This window comes from Crotalus tigris, unplaced genomic scaffold, assembly GCF_016545835.1.
Source record: "Crotalus tigris isolate CLP2741 ecotype Arizona unplaced genomic scaffold, ASM1654583v1 scf7180000017716.2861928, whole genome shotgun sequence".
Taxonomy (NCBI): Eukaryota; Metazoa; Chordata; class Lepidosauria; order Squamata; family Viperidae; genus Crotalus; species Crotalus tigris.
In genome coordinates this window covers 2,666,187-2,693,977 of record NW_024096587.1, presented here as the reverse complement: position 1 = coordinate 2,693,977, position 27,791 = coordinate 2,666,187, and the positions used below count along the sequence as shown (strand labels likewise).

The window sequence follows — 27,791 nt, the reverse complement described above, 5'->3', positions numbered from 1 at the left end:
ACAACCACACCCACCCAGTGGGCCACGCCCACCTGACACCTTGTGCTAAATAAGTGGGCTTTGGGTTGCAGTTTGGGCATTCGGTCTCTAAAAGGTTTGCCATCACTGATCTAGCATGTCTCAGAGCATATATTTATACCTATTGTTCATAGACTGCAAAAAAGACCCTCCACATATCCTCAGTTATGGTGGTGCAGTGGTTAGAAATTGGAATGCCATACTGCAGGCTAATTCTGCTGACTGCCAACTGCCAGCAATTCGGCAGTTCGATTCTCACTGGCTCAAGGTTGACTCAGCCTTCCATCCTTCCAAGGTCAGTAAAATGAGGACCCAGATTGTTGGGGGCTATTCGCTGACTCTGTAAACCATTTAGAGAGGGCTGTAAAGCACTGTGAAGTGGTATGTAAGTCTAAGTTCTGTTCCTATTGCTGTGTCCAGCAGACATATTTCATGGGGTCCATGGTTATTAGCCCTAGTTTCTGGGCTGCAAGAAATCAAATGAGTGCTTTCAAAGAAGAAAAAAAAATACCTTCATTCTGATGTATGCCACATTTCCTACACATACAGATAAAGCACCATCTGGCCTGGTTTTATGGGATCGGTTTTGGTTACTTTAATCTCAGCCTATCCTGATGTAACATGCCCTACAAGTATTAATAGACAAGACAGCTGTTGGTCCCTAGCCTATGAAGATTTTTGAGGACTACTCAAGTGATTAGAGATGCTACAGTTCAAGACACTGCAGTATTGTAGGAAACTGATTTTACATCCATTTCAGTCCAGATTCAGGTTTGACTTTGGGATTGAAGCAGACTCCTACTGGATGACCTTAATTAGGAGAGACAAGAGGAATGCAGTCTTACTATTTTGTTTGATCTTTTGATGACTTTTGTTTCCAATTGTGCTACCCTACTGAATTGCTTCTGTGGGCTAGGGACTTTCTCCTGCAGTTCACACAGAATATGGTGGAAAAAAGTGTATTTTAGAAACTTTCAAAGAAGAAAATGAAGGCATCCTTATGGGTGAAATATGACGTTTTCACTTTTATGAGGAATCTAATCTCCTGTTTTAATTGCACGATATCTTTCTAGCAGTCTGAAGTTTCTTTAGATTCCTGTTTCACTATTTAAGGTAAGATATCAAGCAGGAATTCTTCCAATGAAAATTTTTCAGTGCAGTGCTATAGCTTTGCTATAGGGAATTTTGCCCTTGAAAATACTGAGAATTTATCCTCTCTCTCTCTAGATAAATTTGGAGAAATCATCCATTTATTTTCTCTCAAATTTGGAGGGGAATTATGAAAGGCTGTTCACAAACATCTCTTGTAGAATACATGTTTGACTTGGTTCCTCCTAGCACCAGGAGTAGTCACAACAGGCAGCTTTGGAAGAATTATTTTTCAACAACCTACAAGGGATCAATTTGTTCCCAGTACTAATTTAATATCTATTGTATACAGAACCACTCTTTAAGTGCAATGATAGACTGAGTGATGGCAAATAAAAGGTGGTTGAATTTGGTCCTGTGAGTGGATAGTGTCAAGGTTGAATTGCTAAGATGCTCTGCCGCTACTCAACTTGCCATAGAAACAGGGGGGAGGGAGAGCCTGGGAAAGAAACAGGAGTGTCAGGAAGCGGTCCATGGATTGTGAGATCCAAGGTCACAAAAGCAGGTGTCTGATGGAGAAGTGGATTGTTCAGGAAGCCGTCCATGGATTGTGAGATCCAAGGTCACAAAAGCAGGTGTCTGATGGAGAAGTGGATTGTTCCCATAACAAACCAAAGAGATGTGATTGGGCAACGTGAACATTTGTTGGGTGGGGATTATGAAAAGCTATTGTTAACTAACCAGATTATTGTGCAGGAAAATTAGAGCTGATTTTGCTTCTTCATCACTGGATGTGTATTCAATAAAGTTTATCTCTTATAGCACCTCAAGACCATAGAGTTTCTTCAATACTGAATTTGCTAGCAAGGCTGTTGACAGATAGATCCCATAACCAAAAAAGGGTGTATGTGTGTGGCTTTTGCCTGTTCTGAGTAAGTTCACATTTCTTCTAAAAAGCAGGCCCATATTTAGGAATATTCCCAAAAGTGCTGTGGCAGATTATTTCTACGATTGTCACTGTGGGTTCAGTTTTATTATTTATTTGAATAACATCTACTCTTTGTCTTCTGCAACATCATCATTCATGTGAATTGGTTTATTTGACTATAATATGTAACCCCCACATATTCCTTTGTTAGACTTGGAGGAGCACTCTTATAATTCCAAAGAAATCTCAAGAGGACAGAATAATTCTACTATAGGGACATTGGCTACTGGTGACTAATAATTAGTATGGCTTCTTATTGTCTTATTGTGTATGTATATGTCTTACTGTATATATGATATGTTACCAATTGCACTGTGTACTGTTTCTGGAATCTGCAGGGATCTTGCATCTTGAGGAGCCAGACAGACATTTGGATAGATGGACTATAAAGCTACTAATGATCTACAAAGTTATTTGACCAATATGCATGCTCCCTCGATATACATTCTTGTGAATTTAGGTCTGTATTTGCTTCTTACGTGTTTTTTTTAAACTTCAAAACTTTCCATATTTACTAGACTTATCATACTCCCAAACTAAAGAGAATTGCTCTATTTAAATAATTGACATACCAATGGCATATATATCTAGAAACATCATTTGCTGCTATGGTGATTTTATATAGGATTAAATCTATGTCTATATTCTAAAGATGGTGAAGCTAAATACATGAGTATCATTTTCAGTAAAAACAATGCAGAACCTGAACTGCTCATCAGAAATTTGAGTATGCCCTCCTTTCATTTCAGTCTGGCACTGAGAGTGTTGTTGATAGTGACCTTGTTTAACCTTAGTATTACATGATCTCAGATTTCTTTCTCTAAAGTTGGCTATTTGTGAAACCAGTCTATTGGAAGGAGCATAGCCACGTAGTTAATGCTGTTCAGGTATCATCCAGCTGATTGTGTTTTGGAAATCAACCACTTTGTTCTGAACTGGTCATACCTCTTCAATTCTGATTCAAGAGTGTAGGATCAAGAAAGTAGATGGCGTACAAATACATTTTATACCTGTATGTATCTCTGTATATTTGTGTATGTGCATGTAGGAATTACCTGTGCTGGGTTGCTAAAAGAAAAAAAAATCTCCTTACAGAATAAAAGCACAGTCAAAATCTGGTCCCACCAATTCAGAAGTCCTATTGCTGTCTCTTCCATTCCAGGCCACCAGCTATCCAAAACTTTTCCAAATGTCAATCCCTCTAGTTGATCAGGAAATTAACTCCACAGAAATTAAAATGACTTTTATTGAGATTGACTATAATAACAGAAACTTGCAAGTCTGATTATGCTTTATCTCTTCCTTCTTATAGTTCAGTGAATTAGGGAGGCCTCTGCCAGAGCTACTTGTGAATATTTATCTCATAGTTCTGGACTTTAAAAACCCACTTCAGTCCCTTTTGTCTAAGTAACAGAGCCTGCATATCCCTATCAAGGTAATTTCCCGTCTCTCTACATTGCAGGAACTCCAAGCCTCCAAAATTTGTGACCATCACAAAGGCTGTGAGGGATCTACTTCAGGTCTGACATGGAGCACGTTAGCCATTTGCCCTAAGACAAAATACTGGCATTCCTTCCCTAAAGACCGATCTAGACATTCTCTTAGCAACCCCTTCAAACATCAGAAATCCTAGGGCTTCCCTAGTCAGACTCTAACCCTGATTTTTAGTTAAATCTAACACAGCCCGGCATCTTAAGCCATAGCATTGTTTATAGTTATAAGGCCTGTATCCTTTGAGCATAGCAGCCACTTGCATGAATCACTTATGCAGTGCTCCCAAAGCTGTCAGTAATCTTTTTTTTTTTTTGAGCATTATTTGACGGAGACTGATCCAAGTCTGCTTATACCGTTCCCCCCCCCCCATTTAGTTCCTTGTACTATCCTATTTGGTCCTAAAGGGCCTTGTCCCTATGATATTGCTACACATTCAAAAGACAATGACAAGTCCAAACAATAAGCAGCTGATTCACTGTAGTTTGAGAACTGACCAGTCCTTCATCAAATGCATCCCTTCCTAGACACTTATTTAAGCAAACATCAAATTCTCCTACAATTGGGAAATGTTGCTTTCACCTTTTGTAGCACTGCAGAGTTCTGGAATGGTGATCTGTGGAGACAAAACTTCACTGGGGCATCTTAGAATCACCTAAGTAAAAGTCAATTGAAAATTTTGTTGAGTTATACAGTGGCAGGCTTCTTACCTGACAGTATTGGAATACAGTTATAATTAGTGTGAGTAATGTGGAATATTTTTTGAAATCTTTTTCCTTCTATTCAATGGTCTCTGATTGTCAGAGACTGCCTGGACAAGTCCCTGCAGTTTTCCTGGCAAGGTTTTTCAAAAATGGTTTTGCCTTCTTTCTAGGGCTAAGAGAGAGTGACTGGCACAAGATCACCCAGCTGACTTTGTGCCTAAGGTGGGACTAGAATTCACAGTCTTTTTGTTTCTAGCCAGATGCCTCAGCCGCCACACCAAACTGGCTCTAGATATAAATAAGGTATAAATTCTACATATGGCTACTTTTACAACCAAAGTGCATAATCCAGTTCATTCACTTGGATCTGGAATGGTTTCCACAGGCAGAATAAAATCTACAGTGATTTAGATCACAGGCCAATGTGATCTGAGGCTTCTATGGCTCGCCATTGGCCCAAAATACAACTCAAACTCTGCATGGGACATTGTAGTAACAGTTCAAGAAGCTGCAGGGAGCCAGAACTAACCCTTAACAAATTGCTTCCTTGCCTGAGAAAATCATTGCTGGATTTCTAGTTAGTCCACAGCTGCCTGACCTGCACAGATGTGTGATTATCCACTTCCATGATCTGCCTTTCTTTCTATGAAACAATGGCTGGAAGACTTGCTAACTTAGGATTTACCGGATTGGATGCCCATTTATCTCACCTTATTTTATTTAAATAATCAATATACTTTGTTTCTTGATGTAACAAAAAAGTATTTCTATTAAATTCAGTTTAAATATAAATGCATTTCCTCATTTTAAATCTTGTCTAGTAAATATTACTAATAAGTTTTCTATTACCTTAATTTAAAAATTTACAGAGACAACGGTGAATTCTTGAATAGTATGAGTGCTGCCATTGACTTTTAATGTTATGTCCACATAGTGCTTTTCAGTCATATGTTTCACGGTACACATGAAGTAGAGGTTACCTTGATAAATGGGATAATGCAGCTCTGTAGCAAATACTTGAAAAAACCGAGCATACACATAACAATGACAGGAACTCCCCAACTCCCTTCCCTTATTCACACTCATTTAGCTGTTTGATGAGGCAGATAATGAGCTTGTCATTGCAGAAATTAACAGATTCATAATATATCACCTCCAGATCTTTAATAATTTTCTTCATGCAACTATGAGAAGACACATAACTATTTTTCAGGGAATGCAGGTCTTGAATTAGGATCACCACAAAATGTTCATATGATGTTGTACTGTTTTTAAATGTTGTAAGCAGACCAGAGTCATTAATGTGAGATTGGTGGCTATGTAAATCAAATAAAAAAAAATTAAATAAGTCATAGCCAAGACATGACAAGAGATAACAGAAGCCAGGAAATGAAATAAGATTAGTTTTTTAATCTGACTAGAAACAAGAGCAATATTTAGTTCCCTTCCTTGCTCCAGGCTGAAAATCTAGATTTACAATTATTGATAAAGTGACAGAGAATGTGTCAGAGGGGAATAGCTGCATTGTGAGAATTTGCATTTCTCACAATCCTAAAGAAAGGTAATTAATACCCCACAATAAAAAGAAAAAGTTTTTTTTTCTAAATAGCATTAGCAATAACTATAGCATTAGGCTTATACACCACCCTATATTGTTTGCAGCATCCTCTGAGTAGTTTTTTGCATATTGCCCCCAACAATCTGGGTCTTCATTTTACCAAACTTGGATGGATGGAAGGCTGAGTCAACCTTGAGCCCCATCAGGATTTAACTCCAACTGCCAACTGTGGGCAGAATTTGCCTGCAACACTGCAGTTTAATCATCGTGCCACTAGGACTCCAAATGTTTTCTAAAGATCAGTGGCAAACAAGGCGCAAGGCATTTACCTTTATATCCCAATCTTGGAATCAGTTGAGCTTCTGGAAAAAGAAGTGGCACAGTTGGAAAGGGTTTCATTATGGTGCATCTGATCTGTTACGGTGGGAAGGAAAGCAAGCTTCTGAAAAAAGCATATGATTATTCTGATTATTAAGCAAGTTGAGGAGTCTCAGCTCTGAAATTGCAGTAAGACTTTAAAAATCATGAATTATACATAGAACCAATGGGAAAGCAGATGAAGCTATTTCAAAATCCTATTCCAGTCAACACCTAGCATGATGCCCCATTTACAATATTTTTCCAAAGTACTGACTTGAAGCTACAGGTTAACAAATCTTGGATAAAATGGTCAGGTTGCATCAGATGGAGTTGCAACTGGCAAGACATTCCATGTCACACAGGCAGCACTAAGAAACAAAACTGGATTCATGAGTGACTTCAACATATCCAGAACCAATTATTATATTGAACCAAGCATCTATCAACTATACCTTTATCTTATCTGGACAAGGGATGCATGTTTGTTTAGAATCATAGAGTCATAGGGCTGGAAGGGATCTTTGAGATCTTCTAGTCCAACCCCTGCCCATGGTAGGAGACCTTATATCACACCAGACAAATGGTTTTCCAATCTTGAAAACCTCCAATGTTGGTGCACCTACAACTTTGGGAGGTAAGCTGTTCCACTGGTTGATTGTTCCCAGTCTTCATATATTCATGTAATCTCCATATAGGTGTAGTCCTTAAAAATCTCCTTCCTTCAGTTGTCATTAGATAAAACTAGTAGTTTTGTATCTTTTGTTTTTACTTTCATGATAACAATTTACTCCAAATATCTAGATGTCCTTATGTTGCACGTTGAGTTTTAAGTACTGGTGTATGAGTGTCTGATTGATATGTCTATGTCTATGTCTACACACACAGACTCCCCCCCCCTTCTGAAAAGTGAAAGAATTCTGAAGTACTAATACTCAAGGTTTCAATTTCCATTGAAAGAAGATCATTGGAGATTGATGGGATTTCAGTGATAGAAGATTTATTTACATGCTTACACATGCTGAGCATAAGAAGAAAGTTCACAGTATCAGCATTCCAATAGATTCCTGTTCCCATCCAATTTCTAGTGCCACAGGAGTTCCTACAGAAACAAAGCCATCTGCCTTCTTTTTCATCTCAGCTCCAGCACAGATTGACTTCCTACTGTGTGCTCAGACCAAATTTGCCCCCTCTTCTTGATTAATAGAGGGTGTTGGAAAAGAAAGATAAGTTACTTCATCATTCATTATAAGTGCATTTATGAAACACTAATACAGTTATGACTATCAACTGCTTTTAATGGGCATTATTGCATAGCATGGGCATGGATTGATTTTTTTATCACAGCAACATTATGAGCTATAGAATTGATGGCCACCAATTTTAGTAATGGAACTTGGCATTCTTTTTAATGCTTCCAATACATTTGAAAAACATTGACTATTGTCATCCATCATATATAGACAATGTAAAAGTTGTTTTGCTATTCTGCATGTATTTCCAATGAATAAGGACAACTTAAAATGGATGGTCTTTCTGAAAACATTTAACTGTAATGCTGGGGAAATCATTACATGAGCTTCTTAACATTTTTAGATAAAGCTATGAATTTTTATTTTGCAATTCACTATGTTCCTCCAGCGGAAAACAACTCAAGCAGCTTGGGAAATTTTGAAAAGTGAGATAATAAAGGTCCAGTCTAGCACAATACCAACAAAGAGGAAAAATAACAGCTCTCAAAAGAAACCAGCATGGCTGCATAAAGAACTCTCTGATCAATTGAAAGATAAAAAGGACAAGTATAGAAAGTGGAAAGAGGGACACATAACTAAGTCAGAATATCAGCAAATAGCCCGAGCCTGCGAAGATGAAGTGAGGAAAGCTAAGGCTCAAAATGAACTAAGGCTTGCAACAAAAGTCAAAAATAACAAAAAAAGCTTTTTCAAATGTAAAAAACAAGAAAAAAGTGAAGGAAATGATTGATCCATTAGTGGGAGAAAGTGGCAAGAAGGTGACAAGCAACAGGGAGAAAGCACAATTATTTAACTAATTTTTTCGCATCTGTCTTTACACAAAGGGAAAAAATAGACCAACCTATCAAAAATAGTGCCATAAAAAACAAAATAGAAATACAAGTTAAGATAGGCAAGAAAATGGTAAGTGAACACCTGTCCAGCCTAGACGAGTTCAAATCACCAGGACCAGATGGATTACACCCCAGGTTTCTCAAGGAACTGGAAGATGTGCTCTCAGAACCAATGAACTATATTTTTCAGAGATCCTGGAGCACTGGGGAACTAGCAGAGGACTGGAAAAGAGCTGATGTAGTTCCCATCTTCAAAAAAGGGGAAAAAAAAGGACCCAGGAAATTACAGACCTATCAGCTTGATCTCAATACCTGGGAAGATTCTGGAAAATATAATCAAACAATGAATCAGTGAACACCTAGAGGCATTACTAAAAGCCAACACGGGTTTGTCAAAAACAGATCATGCCAGACAAATCTTATTGCATTCTTTGACCAAGTGACAAAATTAGTAGACCAGAGGAATGCTGTGGATATAATTTACTTGGACATCAGTAAAGCATTTGACAAAGTAGATCACAACCTACTACTTGATAAGATGGTCCTCAATGGAACCACATCTACATGGAGGGAAGTGTGTAGTGAGGTGCTCCAGGGCTCTGTTCTAGGCCCAGTGCTCTTCAACATCTTCATCAATGTTCTGGACGAGGGGATAGATGGGGAACTCATCAAATTTGTAGACGACACCAAGCTGGCAGGAATAGCCAACACTCCAGAAGACATGCTTAGGATACAGGAGGATCTGGACAGACTTGAACACTGGGCGCTATCTAACAAAATGAAATTCAATGGTAAAAAAAATAAGGTTCTACATTTAGACAAGAAAAACCAAATGTACAGGTACCTTGCTCAACAGTAGTAACTGTGAGAGGGATCTCAGAATCCTAGTGGACAATTATTTAAATATGAGCCAGTAGTGTGCTTCAGCTGCCAAAAAAGCCAACACGGTGCTAGGCTGCATTAACAGGGATAGAATCAAGATCATGTGAAGTATTAATACCACTTTACAATGCCTTGGTAAGGTCACACTTGGAATACTGCATACAGTTTTGGTCACCACGATGTAAAAAATATGTTGAGACTCTAGAAAGAGTACAGAGAAGAGCAACAAAGATGATTAGGGGACTGAGGAACGGTTGCTGGAACTGGGTATGTCTAGTTTAACGAAGAGAAGGACGAGGGGGGACATGATAGCAGTGTTCTAATATCTCAGGAGCTGCCACAAAGAAAAGGGAGTCAAGCTATTTTCCAAAGTGCCTGAAGGCAGGACAAGAAGCAACAGGTGGAAACTAACCAAAGAGAGAAGCAACCTAGAACTAAGGAGAAACTTCCTGACAGTTAGAACAATTAACCAGTGGAGCAACCTGCCTCCAGAAGCGGTGAATGCTCCAACACTGGAAGTTTTTAGGAGGAACTGGACAGTCATTTGTCCAAAATGGTATAGGGTTTCCTGCCTGAGCAGGGGGTTGAACTAGATGACTTCCAAGGTCCCTTCTAACATTATTATTATTATCGATCAAAGCACAGTAAGCCAGATGTTCAGACTGGATTTGGCATTTTGTCTACCTATCGAGTCCTTACCCAGGACCTGGGATAGGCAGATGTGGATGTTTGATGGTATTACAGATATCGTCGCAGGATGGAAGCAGTTCCTAGTAAGGCCGCCTTTTGCAATTGACTAATAGCGAATTTGTCAATGCCAATGGTGTTCAAGTGGTGCTCCAGTTGTTTTGGGATTGCACCCAAGGAGCCTATGACTATTGGTACTACCCTTGCTTGCTTTTGCCACAGTCTTTCTATTTCTATTTGTAGGTCTTTGTATTTTGTTATCTTCTCCAGTTCTTTCTCTTCTATTCTGCTATCTCCAGGCACTGCCACGTCCACTATCCAGACTTTTTTGTCTTTCTTATCGACAATTGTTAAGTCTGGGGTGTTATGTTGCAGGTGCTTGTCTGTTTGAATTCTGAAGTCCCAGAGCAGTTTAATTTTATCATTTTCTATGACTTTCTCTATTTTATGATCCCACCAGTTTTTGCTTACAGGCAAATGATATTTTTTGCAGATCTTCCAATGCACCATTGTTGCTACTTTGTCATGCCGCTGCTTGTAATCAGTCTGTGCAATCTTCTTGCAACAGCTTACCAAGTGGTCCACTGTTTCTTCAGCTTCTTTGCATAGGCGGCACTTACTGTCTGTTGCTGTCTTCTCAATTTTGACTTTGTATGCATTTGTCCTTAAGGCTTGGTCTTGTGCAGCCAGAATTAGTCCCTCGGTCTCTTTCTTCAATTTTCCTGCTCTTAGCCATTGCCAGGTTTTATTATTATCTGCTTTCCCAGCTATTTTTTTCATGTATTGGCCATGTAGTGCTTTGTCTTCCCATGCCTCTATTCTGTTCTTCATTTGGTCTTTCTTGTAGGCCAGTTTGGTCTCTCCAGTAGTTAGTAAGCCTTCCTGATATACTAATTTCAGTGCATCTTCATCATTGTTCTTCAGATATTCTTCCAAAGCCATTTTTTCTTCTTCAACCATCTGATGTACTTGTAGCATTCCACGCCCACCTATTTGCCTTGGTAGATAAAGTCTATCAATGTCACTGCGTGGATGAAGGGCATGATTCATTGTCATTATTTTTCTGGTCTGCCTATCCATTGCTTTTAGTTCTGCTTGAGTCCAGTCCACTATTCCAGCTGTGTACCTAATGACTGGGATTGCCCAGGTGTTGATTGCCTTTATGGTATTTCCTCCATTGAGTTTGGATTTTAAGATCTTCTTCACTCTCTTGATGTATTCACCTCTAATCTTTTTCTTGACTTCAGTGTGCTTGATGTTGTCAGCTTGAAGGATACCCAAGTATTTGTAGTACTCTTCCTCATCCAGACTCTTAATGTTATTTTCGTGGGGCATCTTGATTCCTTCAGTTTTCATTATTTTTCCTTGTTTGATAGTAAGTGTGGCACATTTGTCCAAGCCAAACTCCATTACAATATCTTGGCTATATATATTACGATTCTATTTCAGATGATGTTTTTCCATACAGCTTCAGATCATCCATATAAAGGAGGTGGGATAGTCTGGCAGATGTTTTTGATGTTTGATAGCCATGTCCTGAGTTATTCAGTATTGTTGACAGAGGAAACAGTGCAATAACAAATAGTAATGGTGATAATGAATCTCCTTGAAATATTCCTCTCTTGATATTAACCTCTCCCAGCCTCTCACCATTGATCTGCAACTGTGTCTTCCATTGTGCCATCGATCTTTGCACAAATTTTCTGATGTTTCTACTGACTCCTGTTATTTCTAGGCACTTTATTATCCAATCATGTGGCAGAGAGTCAAATGCCTTTTTGTAGTCAATCCATGCCACATTCAGGTTGGTCTTCCTTCTCTTGCAGTTTTCCAAGATCATTTTGTCTATTAGGAGTTGATCTTTTGTTCCTCTGCTATTGGGGCGGTTTCCTTTCTGCTCAGGTGGAAAGAGATTGTTTTCAACTAGATGCTGTTGTACTGCATCAGCTACCACACCAGTTAGTAATTTGAAAGTTGTTGGTAAGCAGGTAATTGGCCTGTAGTTACCTGGTGTTGCCCCTTTTGCTGGATTTTTCATTATTAGGTAGGTTTTCCCAGTTGTTAGCCACTTTTCAATTTCTCCTCCTTGTAGTGTATTGTTGAACTGTTTGGCAATGAGTGGGTGTATAACAGTTAGATGTTTCAACCAAAACCCATGCAGTTCATCTTCACCTGGTGCTGATCAATTTTTGATTTTCTTTGCTCTTTTTTCTACCATTTTTGTTGTTATTACTAGTTCTTTCATTTCAACTTCTGTTTTATTTGCATCTACCTCTTTTAGCCAAGCCGCATCCTTGTTGTATTTCTTTGGGTTATCCCATATCTGCTTCCAGAACTGCACTGTTTCTTCCTTGTCAGGTACTGACTGATTCCTTGCAGTTTCTCCATTGATGGATTGGTAGAAATGTTTCTGATTGGATTGAAATTGGAGGTTCTGCCTATAGTTTGCAATTCGAGCTTCATATCTACTGATTTTCCTGGCTATAGCTGTTATTTGTTGCTTTATTATTTCCAGTGCTTCCTTGATCTTCCTTGTTTCTAAGTGGTATTTCTTGATTAGGTATTCTTTGGTCTTCTTGTTCTTCAGCTTCTTTTCTTTCATCTGTTCTAGCTTGCTTGCATGTGATCTTAACTTGCTGATCTTATTTTCTAGTCTAACCTTCCATTTTTCTGGTGCACTGTTTGTTTGTTTTTCTTTTTTGTTGATTTTGCATCCCAGGTATTCTGTTATAACTGCAGCTGTGCTGTACATTAGTTGGTTTGTTTCTTGCAGTGAATTGGTGCTTATACTTGATATTGCAGTATTTGCATCTTTTAATGCTTGTGCTAGCTGTTTCTTTGGAACAAGCTTCAATGCAGGTAGCCTTATTCTGTTGTTTTTGTGCTGTTCTAGATGCTCAGTTATTCTTTGTTTCAATTCTTTTATTTCTTTAGTTAGAGGGTTTTGTTCTTCCTGAGGAAGAGGTGCCTGGTTTCCAAATGAGAACAGTTGTATATCTCTGCTGGATTCCTTCACTGCCAACTCCCCCTGGTTTGCCTCTACATTCTGAATTACTTCTGGTAAGGCTTTGATTTCTTTGCCCTGGGTAAACCTTTGCAGTTCGTCCAATTCTGTTTCTGTGAATACTTTATTTCGTGTTATAAATCGGCATTGATCTGCTAGTCTCTGTTCTGTTATTTCTGATTCTGGATGTTGTTCTTTCCACAACTGGTGCATTCATTTTAGATATCCTCTTCTTGTTGGACTTGATCTGTAGTAACAGATCATTATTTCTTTGTTTTCAATCACTGTGTATCTGCGACGGGTAAACATCTTTTCTTCCAGTAGTTCTGCAGCTGCTGGCCCTGGTTGCTCAGCCAACAGTCCTGAGTCCTGTAACCCATTTTTCACCAGATATCCAGGAACTCCGATATCTAGCGTGGACCTTGTTAACCCGGGCGACGTCCAAGCCGGTATGGCATTCTGCAATTTACGTCTCACCATATTTTTTATGGGAGAGACACTCTTTGTCTGACTCCTCTGATGAGACCTGTCCAGTATGGTTGAACCTCTGGCTTAGCTCTCATCTTCCTCAGAGTACACAAGCCCCACAACCACGTCGAGGTAGTGCCTCACTGGGGGTATTATTATTATTATTATTATTGATCATCGCACAGTCAGCCAGATGTTCAGACTGGATTTGGCATTTTGTCTACCTATCGAGTCCTTACCCAGGACCGGGGATAGGCAGATGTGGAGGTTTGATGGTATTACAGGTATCGTCGCAGGATGGAAGCAGTTCCTAATAAGGCCGCCTTTTGCAATTGACTAATAGTGAATTTGTCAATGCCAATGGTGTTCAAGTGGTGCTCCAGTTGTTTTGGGATTGCACCCAAGGCGCCTGTTACTATTGGTACTACCCTTGCTTGCTTTTGCCACAGTCTTTCTATTTCTATTTGTAGGTCTTTATATTTTGTTATCTTCTCCAGTTCTTTCTCGTGTATTCTGCTATTTCCAGGCACTGCCACGTCCACTATCCAGACTTTTTTGTCTTTCTTGTCGACAATTGTTAAGTCTGGGGTATTATGTTGCAGGTGCTTGTCTGTTTGAATTCTGAAGTCCCAGAAGTGGTGTTCAAGTGATGCTCCAGTTGTATTATTATTATTATTATTATTATTATTATTATTATTATTATTATTATTATTATTATTATTATTCTCTTTAGAGGAGAGAGAGAGAGAACTCTGTTATTATTATAACTGTTCCATTATTTATCATTATGTGTTAATATTTTACACTGTCCATACACCTAGATTGATTTTATTCATTCCCTTTCTTTAGCCCAGGGCTATCACATATTTTTCAAGGGTTTACACTCATTCAATTTCTATAGTCCAGAGTACAAATATGTATGTGTTTATTTTGTGCATCAGGTTGTATAAGTCCAGCTTAATATGTTATTCCTGGTATGTGATGTTTTGTATACAGAAAGCAAAAGAAGCACTCTTGTGAACTTTGGTGTTTAGGCTTGCTGTTAAACATCAACTATAATACTAATTACTGTTTTGAACAATATGCAGGTTGTATTACATGAATTGCTAGATCACCTGATGAAGTCCTTCTGCAAATATAGAAGTCCCTTTAAATTGAATTGGAGCTGCCTTTTTGTAAAAATTGCCTGAGTTGGACTGCCAGGCTGATTTTATGTCTTTTTTTTTTTTTTTGCTCTACAAAGGATTGCATTTGGGAAACATTAAATTAGAACTGAAAATTGATACCGATTTTCCAGGAGGGATTTGTGAGTAATATGTTAATATTTGCTGGCTCCTGTTTATATTTTCTGTTTAGACTTTTCTGGAGAATTTTTTTTTTAAATTATTACTTCTGAATGGGTCTTTACTGTGAAAAAAACCCTGCCTTCTTTTAATGGCTGTAAGCAGAATTGTGATGTGTCTTTTATTCTAGGCAGCCTTCACACCCTACAACACAGCCACAGAGTCCGTAGTGCAGAACTGCTTCATCAGAGCATGTTAACTACATTTCTTGGATTGTTTTGGATCTCAATCAGTTTTTGAACTCTTCCCCTCAAACTGGGACCTGAAACAACAGCAGAAGTTGCTGTGTTCCAACCTTCTGTCTTTAATGATAAATGAGTCTAGTACTGAAAATACAAAAAGATACAGGATTCAACACAACACAGATGTTGCCATGGTGCCAAATGAGCTGCAACGGGAATGTGCTATTTGGATTGCAAAGGAATCTAATAATTGCTGCACAAAAAAAATAAAAGGAAATTATTAGTAATTGACAGGGTGGGATGTAGGACAGACAAAAAAATATTCTGACTATAGAGCAACTAGCTTCAATTTGGCAAAATGATTATACTTCCAAGGGTAACAGAGCAAAAACACAAAAGCTGATTTCCACCAAAAAAAATGGTACATTCATCCTTTATACCAAAAATCCCTTTCAATGGCTTGAAGAAATAATTCCTAGTGTTAAGATAGTAGATTTGACAGCCTATTCAAGAGGCTTGAACAGGCATACCAGCAATGGCCCCATTCCCAAATTCCCCTCTGACTTTCTTATCCTGTCTTCGGAGAGCGTTTAGCATTTTGAGTAGCAGAACTAGTTTATGTGTTCCTTGCTCTGACACATAAAAAGGTTTGCATGAAAAAGTTGCCCACCCAAGATCTTTCAAGTGAGACAAGTGCAAATGCAGCCAAAACTAAAGACCCAGCTTAATTGCACACGTCCTTGGAAAGACTATTAATGCCAATAGTACTGCAGTTTTCTCTCCCACCCTTTAGATCTCATGAGACAGTTCTAAATCTACTGCCTGATAATAATCTGAATCATTTTTTTTTCAGTAGAATGCATGGAAGGAAAAAAAATGGCCTGCTTTCATTAATACAGACAACTGAATCTATAGAGTGAGAAAGGCACATATATAGAGTACACATATATAGAGTGCATGAATGAGTCTAACTAAAAAATATCAACAGGTACCAAATATCAGAAACAAACTCAACATTATTGGCTTATATCTGTTCAAATCTATAACATCCTAATAATGAATTACCTGTAGAATCATTGACATCTTCTCTTATGCCTTAATTTTAAGGAGTAGGACCCAGACCAAAAATATACTTTAAGTCATAGTGAAAACTACTAGTGCATTTTAACAAGAGTTCAATGTCTATATCTTATTACAGAAGAGTCATCCCTGCATTACAGAGTATAAGCTTTTCCACCATTTGGTTAGCAAAGTTGAACAAATTGGTCTGCAAAATATATTGCCCACATCTTTTAGCTGTGCTGCCTTGCCTATTCTCCAGTTTACTTGCAAGCAAGCACAACATATTATTTCAAACAATAATAGAAGGCCTTGTTTTCAGTGTGAGGATCCTGGTGTGTGTGTGTGTTTGTGTGTGTGTGTGTGTTTGTGTGTGTGAGAGAGAGAGAGAGAGAGATTTTTTTCTATCCACCAAGGAATTTTCCTACCTGTATATTCCCATGTGCTTACCATATTCTGTTTTTATTTCATCTTCCTACAAGAAATTTCTCCCTAGAAGATTTTAAGGACACAGTCTACCTAAGTATTGAAGTCACTGATTTTTTTTTTTTTTTTTGCTATCTGAATGAGTCAATCTGGCCAATATCTTTTGTTTTGTTGACAGTTGCCACCGTTCTAAAACCATCTGGGCTGCCTTGGCAACTAATCATTTTCATCCAGTCACTATTATAAGGTTCCTGATCCAGTGGCACTGTCAAGCTGTGTTTCTCCTCTGTAGATAATCCTTATCTGCCCCACCAAAACTTGTGATAATGATTTCTTTGGATGAGTTCAGTTGTGTGGGGCAGGTGTATGTGTTACTTATCCTTGTTCATGTTCAGATTGCTGTGATTTATATATGTATACAGTATGCATGTAGTAGTATGCTCTAGCTAGGGAGAGGCAATTAAAAATCACCACAAGAGAAGTCTACATAGAGAATGAAACCATGGCGTTTGTGGACTCATGTCTCTCTGGCAATACACCTACTGAAATTACCAATCGGCAGCTATATTCCTGGTCTCAAGAGAGTTGGTTCTTTATCTCCTACTGTAAATTCTGGACAGAAGTCCTACAGAGAGTTCTTCATCTTACGTTCAGTGTTATGCTACTGAGAGGTGAGGAACAGCAATCGGATTATTCATATCATGCAAATAGTTGCAGAGGTGGGAGTGATATTGGAATATGGAGTCATATTTACTTTAAAGTCTTGCACAATAGTGCTGATCATGGAGATCCATCCAATGGCACAGCCATTGCCTTAGGTTTCTGATTTTGGATGCTAGTTTGCAAACATTTCCACAGTGATATTGCTACAGGCAATAGTGAAGAATCTACAGTAAGTAGCTCAGGGTTCTTGGGGTTTTCTGAATTTGATTTTATTCCTGCAAGGAAATATCCAAGAGCCCAAGAACAGTATTCATTATTGCCTAACTATTATCAACTTTGCAGATTAACCTTTGGTCCAGCAGACCATTTGGTGAAGACTTTCCTTTTCTACTTTGGATGCTCATTGAATCCCACAAAATCAAAATGGTTTTAAAGCCTAAATATTTAGGGGGCATATATTTTTGCCTCATTGTAGGGCAAGAAAGAAATGACTTTTAAGATCATACACTAACTTTTATCACATAACAGCCTGGTTGGAGATTGGGTAAATGAGTAGAATCATTTTTAAATTACGAGGAATGTGTCACATATAAACTTGCACACCTTTGTGGGAGTTTCTGCTGCTGCTGTAATTTCTTCAGAACATAACTTGAGGATCAGATTCTGTTGGTGATGGCAAAATGAAATAGTACGCCACTTGATTCTCAACAACTCTGGTTTCTCAACAACTTTCTCTTATAAGTACTATTACTGCTGTTGTTATCTTGCTTTTCTTATTATTATTCCTGAAATGGTCACCACAAGATTGGAGATGTGTGTGTGGGAACAGTTAGCTGTTGACCAATTGTATCCCCATATTCATGTTTTACCCCATAACAACAACAACAATAATAATAATAAAGTTGGGACATTGTATCATCTAGTCCGACCCCCTGTTCAGGCAGGAAACCCTGTACCATTTCAGACAAATGGTTGTCCAGTCTCTTCTTAAAAACTTCCAGTGTTGGAGCATTCACAACTTCTGGAGGCAGGTTGATCCACTGGTTAATTGTTCTGTCAGGAAATTTCTCCTTAGTTCTAGGTTGCTTTTCTCTTTGGTTAGTTTCCATCCGTTGCTTCTTGTCCTGCCTTCAGCTGCTTTGGAGAATAGCTTGTCTCCCTCTTCTTTGTGGCAGTCCCTGAGATATTGGAACATTGCTATCTTGTCCCCCCTCATCCTTCTCTTCATTAAACTAGTCATACCCAATTCCAGCAACTGTTCCTTATATGTTTTAGCCTCCAGTCCCCTAATCATCTTTGTTGCTCTTCTCTGCACTCTCTCTAGAGTCTCACCATCTTTTGTACATCGTGGTGACCAAAACTGGATGCAGTATTCCAAGTGTGGCCTTACCAAGGCATTGTAAAGTGGTATTAACACTTCATGTGATCTTGATTCTATTCTGTAGTTTGTGGATTGATAGAGATGCAAACAGATAAGGTTGAGAATTAATAACATTGTTGGTGGTGATTTTGCAAAGCAGTGATATTTCCTGTGGAGGTCCCATAAAGGAGCCATATGCTTTATCCCCTTGATAGGAAAGGGGAACTTCATTGAAATGAATGATTGCAGCTCCTTTTTTGCCTTATCATCATCCAAAAAATAATAGTCCCTCTAGTACAGCACTTCAGGAAAGACAGGTCAATAGACAGACACTCTTGCATTGTTTTAATCTACTGAGGAAAATAAAATATTGCTATCCCATTGGTAAAAATATTGGGACAAAATTAATTATATTACCTGTTGGAAGTCACAACTGATTTTTTTTAAAAAGCTGCTATAATATCCCTAATGTTTCTCAATATGAAACACACATGTAGTCTTTTTCTGGGAAAAATATACAAATAATGGCATTATTCAAATTAGTAATTAAATTATTGCTAAGAAGCAACAATGTGTGTAGGATGTGATTTTTAAAAAATCAGTATAGCAACTACCATGGTGTACTGGAAGCCTTGCCTGCAATGCCCATAAAACAGACAACTGGAATTTCCAGTGCACTGTGGGGGTGACCATCTTGGTGGGGGTTTTTTTAACGTGGACAACTCTGCTAAAAAGACAATGTATATATCAAATCTGAGAATTAGAAATAGACAACCATTTTGGTGCAGGATGATATGAGGATTCCTGCATTAGGCAGGAGGTTGGATTAAGACCTCAAAGTCCCTTCCAACTCTATAATTCTATGAATTTATGAAATAGCATAAGAACATTTTAGTAATTTTAAAGCTTAGACTGAGGCTTTGCTGCCCTATACAATAATGCAGTATAGAACTGAACAGTCTGACTGTCAACTATCCCATATTTGGTTGATCTGGAGGCATCATGTCATGTCTGATTTCTAATTTGGTGTTATTTGGGAAAACAGAGTTACACACTCTGTAGGGTGATTCTACCTGAGTAATTAAAATATCCCTGTGCTCTAGATGCAATGTAACCAGGCCACTTTTCAGAATATAGTAACTCTGTGCAGATGCAAGATGACACCAGTCTCCACAACTAGATGACTATGCAATGGAGGCTTCTACATGTCTAGCAAGAAGAAAAGGCTGGTTATTTGCACATGGATGGAGACATGAGAGAGTTCATGAGAGATGAACTCAAGGCCTAACAATGCCTTTGATGCCATCCCTCTTGGCAACAATGGTCCCAGTATCCTCCAATCCAGATCACAATCCATAAATCACAATTCACCACAAGCATATCATGCTGCATTTTTATTTTCTGCCTTTTCATCAAAGCATCATTTCCACAAACAAAGCTCCAAGCCATACTTTTAAAACCTATTTGATTGAGAACCACTCTGGCTGTTCCTATCCACAGCCATTCCAATTAGCCTTTCTGCTGTCCAGGATTTGCTTGAGAGACTTGAGTTCTATGATCTCACCACATGTTCAAAATGCTACAATGAGGCATCTGAGAGTATTCGAGAATCATCCTGAGCTAGGGAAGCCAATGTTTCTCTTTATTCCCATGCTTAGTCTTCTTTCCTGCAGGCGTGCCAGATGTCCTGGGTTCTTTATCCAGATGATAAACCACCAGGGCCTTTAAGAAAGCTGCACTCAGCCACTGATTATCTCTGTTATTGTTACTTCAAATCTCACACACTCAGCATAATGAGTTTATTTTTATTCACAAAGCACATTAGCCCTTTTATAAAACTTTTCCAGGCCTTTAGTGAACATATCTGTACATTCAGCAACATTTGATAAGACGGTCTGTCTCCCAGAAAAACAGATGGCACAGTTAGGGAAATATGTATTATTTTATAACTAGGCATTTAGAGATCTTCCAATAATCCATAGGTTTATTGCTACTTATTTCTTTCAATTATCAGAACCCATTAGATCACTTTACAATTTTCATTTCAGTTAATAAGATGTTACTTTACAATGCAAAAGAATTTCAGAAGTGCTTGGTTTTACCTGTCTGTCACAATAATACCATTTGTATACCATTAAATTCTTCCAAACTCCTGCAGTGTACAACAGTAAAAACCATACATAAAAAAATCTTAAAAGTATTAACTTTCACAGTAAATGATCTCAGAATAAAGACCCTCCATAACGTTAAAAAAACAATGTAAGAAATAACTAATATGATGAAAACAGCTATTTTCAAATGAAATTGAAGTTGACCATCTTTCTTAGAACATGTTGCATATTGTATGTAGCTAAAAAGATGTTGCTAAAAAGAATATTTCTGAAGGAGATGATCTAAGAATGTTCTGTTCTAATTAGGTGATTTCTGTAATGATTTGATTGACTAACAGCATCTAGGATGTCTTCATCAATTGACTGTTCATCAAGTAATTTCAACTTTTTAGAGAATTCTATTTAAAATTCAAGAAATTTGGTATATTGTGAATGATTTTACACTGAATATAAGAAGGTGCAGATTCTATGAGAGAAAAAATTATTAAAAAATTAAAACTATTATTAAAGTAGTTCAATTTAAATCACAATACAAATAGAGGCTGAAAAAAATGCTTTGAATTACAATGGTTTAACAAAATAAAAATTACCAGCTGAGATTTTACAAAATGACTTTTTTTTACTAAAACATTTTTAAACACTTTTCTGGATAGGAATAAATTAAATAGAGTGGAAGAGCAGAAAGAACAACACCAGAGATAATTTTCAAGACAACAAACTTTGTCATTTTCCAAAATATAACACTGACTCTTCAAATTTAATAAAGTTATTGCTAGAAGTCAATATTTGAACAACTAAATTCTTCCATTTTTTGCTCTGTTTTTCATTTCAGCTATGATACAATGACATTATTGAATAAACAATTATTGTAGCTTCCTTTAATCAAAACTCTTGAAAATGAGCGTGTTGTGGACGTGCTTGAATACTGTAATACAAGAGTTTTAGGAAAGTTCAATAACTTTACACTAGTTCCCACAATGAAATGGTAAAGAGGATGGAGTTGGTAGATAGAAAGTAAAAAATGGCATTATTTCCTTATAATGAATGGAGCTAATGAACTTTGGTTTCAGTCCTTTTAAACAGAATCAGACTTTAAACAGGTACATATCTCTGACATGTTATTGGTGCTACTTGTCTCGTCCTTGAAAATTTAATACTTGCACTCATGCTACAAGGCTCTGAGGATTTCAGAGCACCACACCATACTCACTGAAAGGAAATGAAAAATGGACTGATGTTAACCAGACCCTTTCAACATTTCCCGACATCTAAGTGCTGTATCCTGTAGCGTGAGTAGGGTGAGGGGAGAGAGAGAGAAAGAGAGAAAGGGGGGAGGGAGGGAGAGAAAGAGGGAGGGAGGAAGAAGGAGATTAGGATGCTAAGGCCTATTTTTATTTTAAAGGAATTTGTATGCAAAAAGGCTATTTTGGTGTGCATATGTTAAGAATCTTGTAAATAGCCTGCTGGACAATCTTGAAGGTATATATGCTATCCAGTGTGTGTTCAAATGCCTGAATCTTTTGGCTTTTCAGTATAAATTTATTAATGTAAATGCTTAGCAGATTGCCAACACTCTATTCCCTACATTACCAACCCAGCAAAGTCATCTAATTCCAAGTAAACAATCACAAATTCCACCATCACATTAAACAAGGCCATCAGGATAGGAAAGTAACCATCTACCCTTCTTGGTAGCTGCCACAGAATGTCTTACATAATACTGAGGTATATTCAGAGTTCAAAAGTTACAGCAGATACATAGCCTTACCTTTATAAAATCACTGGCGTTTTGCTAGAATCATGGAGCATCCTTCTAAGCTGGCTCCACAAACTGGGGATTGGGGGCACTTTTTAGAGTGGCTCTCTTCCTTTCTCAAGGTCAGTTTCAGTCAGTGTTGGTTGGGTGGGGGGGGAGGGGAGGGGTTTACTCAGAAGGCAACACCTGTGGGAGTGCTGCAGGGTTCTAGTCTCTCTCCCCTCCTTATCAACATCTACATGAAACCACAAGGTGAGCTCCTCTGCCAGTTGGGGTTTCATATTATCAGCATCCTGATAATATCCAATTATATCTTATTCTGGTTTGCTTCTAGATGTGATTCAAGATGTTGATTATTGCCTATAAAGCCCTACATGGTATAGACATTGGTTAGTTGAGCCCTTTATTTTTTATCTTTTATTGATTTTATTGTAATTTATTTATTAGATTTTTGTTATGAACTATCAGAGTCACTGAGAGTCAGGTTGATTATATTATAGTTTTTCATTCAGGCAGCCAGATGTTTAGATTGGATTTGGCATTTTTGTCCACTTATCAAGTCCTTCCCATGGACCTGGGACAGGCAGATATTGTTTAACAGTATTAAAGATATCATCACAGGATGTATGCTGTTCTAAGTAAAGCTGCCTTTTGCAATTGACAGATGGTGATTTTGTCAATGCCTATGGTATTCAAACGGTGCTCCAGATGTTTTGGGATTGCACCCAAGGCACCTATTACTATTTGTACTACTCTGCTTTCTTATTATAATTATCTTTATCTTCAAAAAGACAAACATACTGAGTTAATTCCAACTCTTTTCACAGATGATGGCTTACAGTCCCTGATCACTTCTGCTGCTTTTGTCTGGATATCTTCCAGTTTCGCTGAACCCTTCATAAAGCTTGGTGCACAAAACTAAACTTAATATTCAAGGTGAACAAAACAAAATAGCATAATTATTATTTTCTGTGTTTTGGAAAGGTTTGCTAAAATATTACAAAACAAATAAACAAATTTCCACTATTGTTATCTTGCTTCAGTGTTACTAAATAAGTACATTTTTTTGTTTGTGTATGTGTAATTTTCAAGCAAAATATGTAACCATTTAATTGCCATGAAATCCACTTTTAGGATGTTTCTTCACTGTTAGATGCTATACATTGCTCCTTAAGTTATCAGAAAACTGTACTGTCATAATATTTACTGTCCCAACTACTGTTGCTATCCTGTCATTAGAGCCTCAGTTCTACTGTAGCTTGCTGCTGGATGATAGTATTCTGATTTTGAGTATGTACAGTAAGGCATACTAAGCGAAGCCATTGGTAAACCTTATGGCTTTACTGGGCTTCCTTTCCTTTCTTTCAGCATCACCAATCAGTGGGAAGTTACTGATCAATCACAACACTGCTGCAAATAGTTAATAGTTCAAAAAATGGCTAGACCCATTCTCTCATTTGTTCTATGAGATGCCTGATGAACATATGAGATATGACTAATTTAACACAACCCCATAATGATCAAGTAGAATCTACCTGATCATTTTTGGTCCCTACTTTGTTCCTACTGTACTACATTGACCTTTCAATTCTTCCTCATAACAACAACCTTTCAATTCTTCCTCATAACAACAACAATCATAAATCTCAAAGGCAGGATACAGAGAAGCTTCAAGAAAAACTAAATGGCATTAATGAAGTGTCCTGGATATTAATATGCCAGAATTTCTAGACCTATACATTCAAACATATTTATACATACTAGTATAAATAATGATGAACAACTGAATTAAATGGATTTTTCTTTGGGCAGTTAATTTATGTGAAGAGTAGGTTGTATTTTAGTGTTCCTGAGGATTCAAGCTTCCACTTTTTTCATCAACCTATATTTAAAAACTATAATTTTAATATATTTGATCACTTATGCATTCATTTTTCTTATAAGTGATGTTTGTAATAAATTATAATATTTTGATTTAAATGAATATCCTGATTCAAGAACACCAATAACAAAGCCTATTATTTTCTTTTTGAAAAGACTCTGTTGTTTTGCAACTCCTTGTTTCATTTTTTTATAATTAATTCCTGTTCTCTTCATTTAGATTCCTAATTAGACCCACAGAGTGAACTGAAGCCACAGATCCCAGTTCTGTTCCTCAAACAAAGAAAGTGTTGGTCTTGTAAGTGGCTTTCATATGGGAGTCATGTGTAAATCACTCCGATTCCTTAGAGAAGCAAAAATAATCAATGAATAACATTTATTTAATAAATAAATGACATGTTGAAGGAACAGAAGGGGACAGATGAAAGAGTGTAGTTCCTCCAGAGGGTGATTTGCATAATTAGTTACTATAATGAACATATTGCTGGTATATTTGGGATCTTAATGCAGAATTAACAATGACAGCTGAAGAGTTGAGCATCACAACATTAACCTCCACCTTCCCATCCAAGATGTACATATATGCTTACTTGCCTTCTTTGACTGAGTAATGATTGGAACTTAGTTCCTGGAAGTCCTCAGAAAAACTATAAATTCCAAGTCTCTGTAGAAAAATGGAATGTGGCAAGAAAAAGTGATACTTAGTAATCATTGTATTTTACAAGCTATAGATAGCTCTTCTGAATACAAAATAATCCAACAGGGGTAGCTTGACCCATTTTTTCATTTTGACCATGGATGTCAAATCTTGACAAACTTACAACTTGTGGACTTTAGCTCCCAGAACTCCCCATGCTGGCTAAGAAATTCTGGGAAATGAAGTTTACAATCTTAAAATTGCCAAGTTTGGACCAAAGAACTGCTTGCTCGGACCATTTCCATAACATTCTCAGCCTTGCTAGTAAACGTCTGCCAGCTTAACTTGTATCATACCTGCTTTTCTCATCCTTAAGCTCTCTGACCTTCCTCCCAGTAATGTCCCCTCAGTCAACGTCTTAGAAACACAGATAAAATATGAAGTGAGGCAGACTATAAATCATCCATCACAGCACCATGTCTTATTCAATATCTCCAGACTTGCCTTTAATTATGCCACAGTCATTCTTGTCTGCAAAAGTTTGCCTTTGGGATGTTTTTATACCATAGTTATCTCAGCAGATAAACCCATTAATACTTGCTTCTTCAAGAGGTGGATGTAACAGAATATGAAAAGTCAAGAATATGATTTTATATTCCTTGCAAGGAAACTACAATGACATGTCCTCAAGGTCATCAAATCAAGTCCTCAAGCTCAAAATACACTTGAAATTATTCATGAAATGTGTACAATAAATTAAAGTGGGGCATTGAGGTCAAAATCCTTTAGATTTCTCTAACAGAATTATATTAAGCATACTCTGAATTTCTATTTGCCTCCAATTGGGTAAAAGTAATGTCAGGAGATATACAGAGTTTCAAGAAAAGAAAATCAATGGGATGGAGAGAGTTGCCATGAAAACAACATGGATGGTCCTTGGAGTCATTAAAATTCAAGGTCAGCTTGAAAAAAATGCAATGCTATTTTTAAAATACAAACAACATGTTGGAATGGAGTGTTATTACTGGGTCAACTGTCCATTAGATTTGCATAAGAACATTATAGTACCTTAGCTTGCATTTTTCAATGTGTTCTCCAGTTTTCTGCAAGGCTGAAAAGCATAATGCTGTAGTTGAATGGGAAAAGGGAGAGAAATCCTGTATTAAACTGTTCTCTTCCAAAACTGTTGGTAGAAATTGCTATGAGCTGCCTAGAAATAAGTTTATGTACTCTCGGCTCCTTTCCATCATTTCTCCCCTTGGATATTAATATTTATAACCTTCATTTTAATTTGTCTCCTTGACATAAGAATGTCTTTGCTATACAGTTCTCTAAAAGACTCCTTCTAGGATTTCCTCATTTTTATTTTCATCCCAAATTACTTTTATTCTTAATTTCATTCACTCTACTATAGGGACTTTTCACCAATTTCTAAAATTATTTTTCCCTTCAAAGCCTTTTGCAATTTCTCTGCCTCTTTTAATTTTAGCTATTCTTTGCTTTCTTCAATACATATTTTCTCTATATATACATTGTACAGTATCATTCTCTTGTCCTCATATTCTGCAATAATTCTTTTATCTGTGTACTTTATCAATTCCTTTTCCCTCATGTGCTACTAAAGATTTGTTTTCATACATCTTATTAGTATCACTCTTTTTATGGATTACTGCTTTGTCATGGCAAAGAGACTTGCGTAACTCAATGAAGCTATGAGCTTTGCCGTGCAGGGCCACCCAAGACGGACAGATCATAGTAGAGAGTTCTGACAAAATGTGATCCATTGGAGAAGGAAATGGCAAACCACTCCAGTATCTTTGCCATGAAAACCCCATGGACAGTAATAAAAGGCAAAACAATATGACGCTGGAAGATGAGCCCCTCAGGTCGGAAGGTGTCCAATATGCTACTGGGGAAGAGCAGAGGGCTAATACTAGTAGCCCTAGAAAGAGTGAAGCGACTGGGCCAAAGCCAAAAGGACGCTCAGCTGTGGATATATCTGGTGGTGAAAGGAAAGTCTGATGCTGTAAAGATCTTTTATCCATAGGAACCTGGAATGTAAAATCCATGAATCAAGGCAAGCTAGACATAGTCAAACAAGAGATGACAAGACTGAACATCGACATCTTAGGAATCAGTGAACTAAAATGGACAGGAATGGGTGAATTTAACTCAGATGACCATCAGGTATACTATTGCGGGCAAGAATCCCTCAGAAGAAATGGAGTAGCCTTCATAGTCAATAAAAGAATAGGAAAAGCAATACTGGGATACAATCCCCAAAATGGCAGAATGATCTCAATTCGAATCCAAGCAAACTATTCAATATCACAGTAGTCCAAATCTATGCCCCAACCACTGGTGCTGAAGAGGATGAAATTGACCGGTTCTATGAAGCCCTACAGCACCTTATAGAATTAACACCAAAAATGATGTCCTTATCATCATGGGGGATTGGAATGCTAAAGTAGGAAGCCAAAAGATAACCAAAATAACAGGCACGTTTGGCCTTGGAGTACAAAATGAAGCAGGCACAGGCTGATAAAATTTTGTCAAGAGAATACGATGGTCATAACAAACACTCTTTTCCAACAATCCAAGAGACGGCTCTACACATGAACATCACCAGACGGTCAACATAGAAATCAGATTGACTATGTGCTCTGCAGCCAAAGATGGAGAAGCTCTATACAGTCAGTAAAAACAAGACCAGGAGCTGACTGTGGCTCAGATCATGAGCTTCTCATTGCAAAATTTAGGCTTAAATTGAAGAAAGTAGGGAAAAGCACTAGGCCATTCAGGTATGAACTAAATCATATTCCTGATGAATATACAGTAGAGGTGACAAATAGATTTAAGGAATTAGATCTGATAGACAGAGTGTCTGAAGAACTATGGATAGAAGTTCACAACATTGTACAAGAGGTAGCAATTAAAACCATCCCAAAGAAAAAGAAATGCAAGAAAGCAAAATGGCTGTCTGAGGAAGCTTTGCAAATAGCTGAGGAAAGAAGAGAAGCGAAAGGCAAAGAAGAAAGAGA

At 37.6% G+C, this 27,791-nt stretch overlaps 1 long non-coding RNA gene across 1 annotated transcript; it reads left to right on the top strand.

The window, feature by feature from the left end:
• Positions 1-720: 720 nt before the first annotated feature.
• On the top strand, positions 721-23,241 carry LOC120306059. The gene is made up of 3 exons (XR_005556167.1): positions 721-1,131; positions 2,434-2,555; positions 23,060-23,241. It is a non-coding gene; the product is annotated as an uncharacterized LOC120306059 (long non-coding RNA).
• Positions 23,242-27,791: the final 4,550 nt, after the last annotated feature.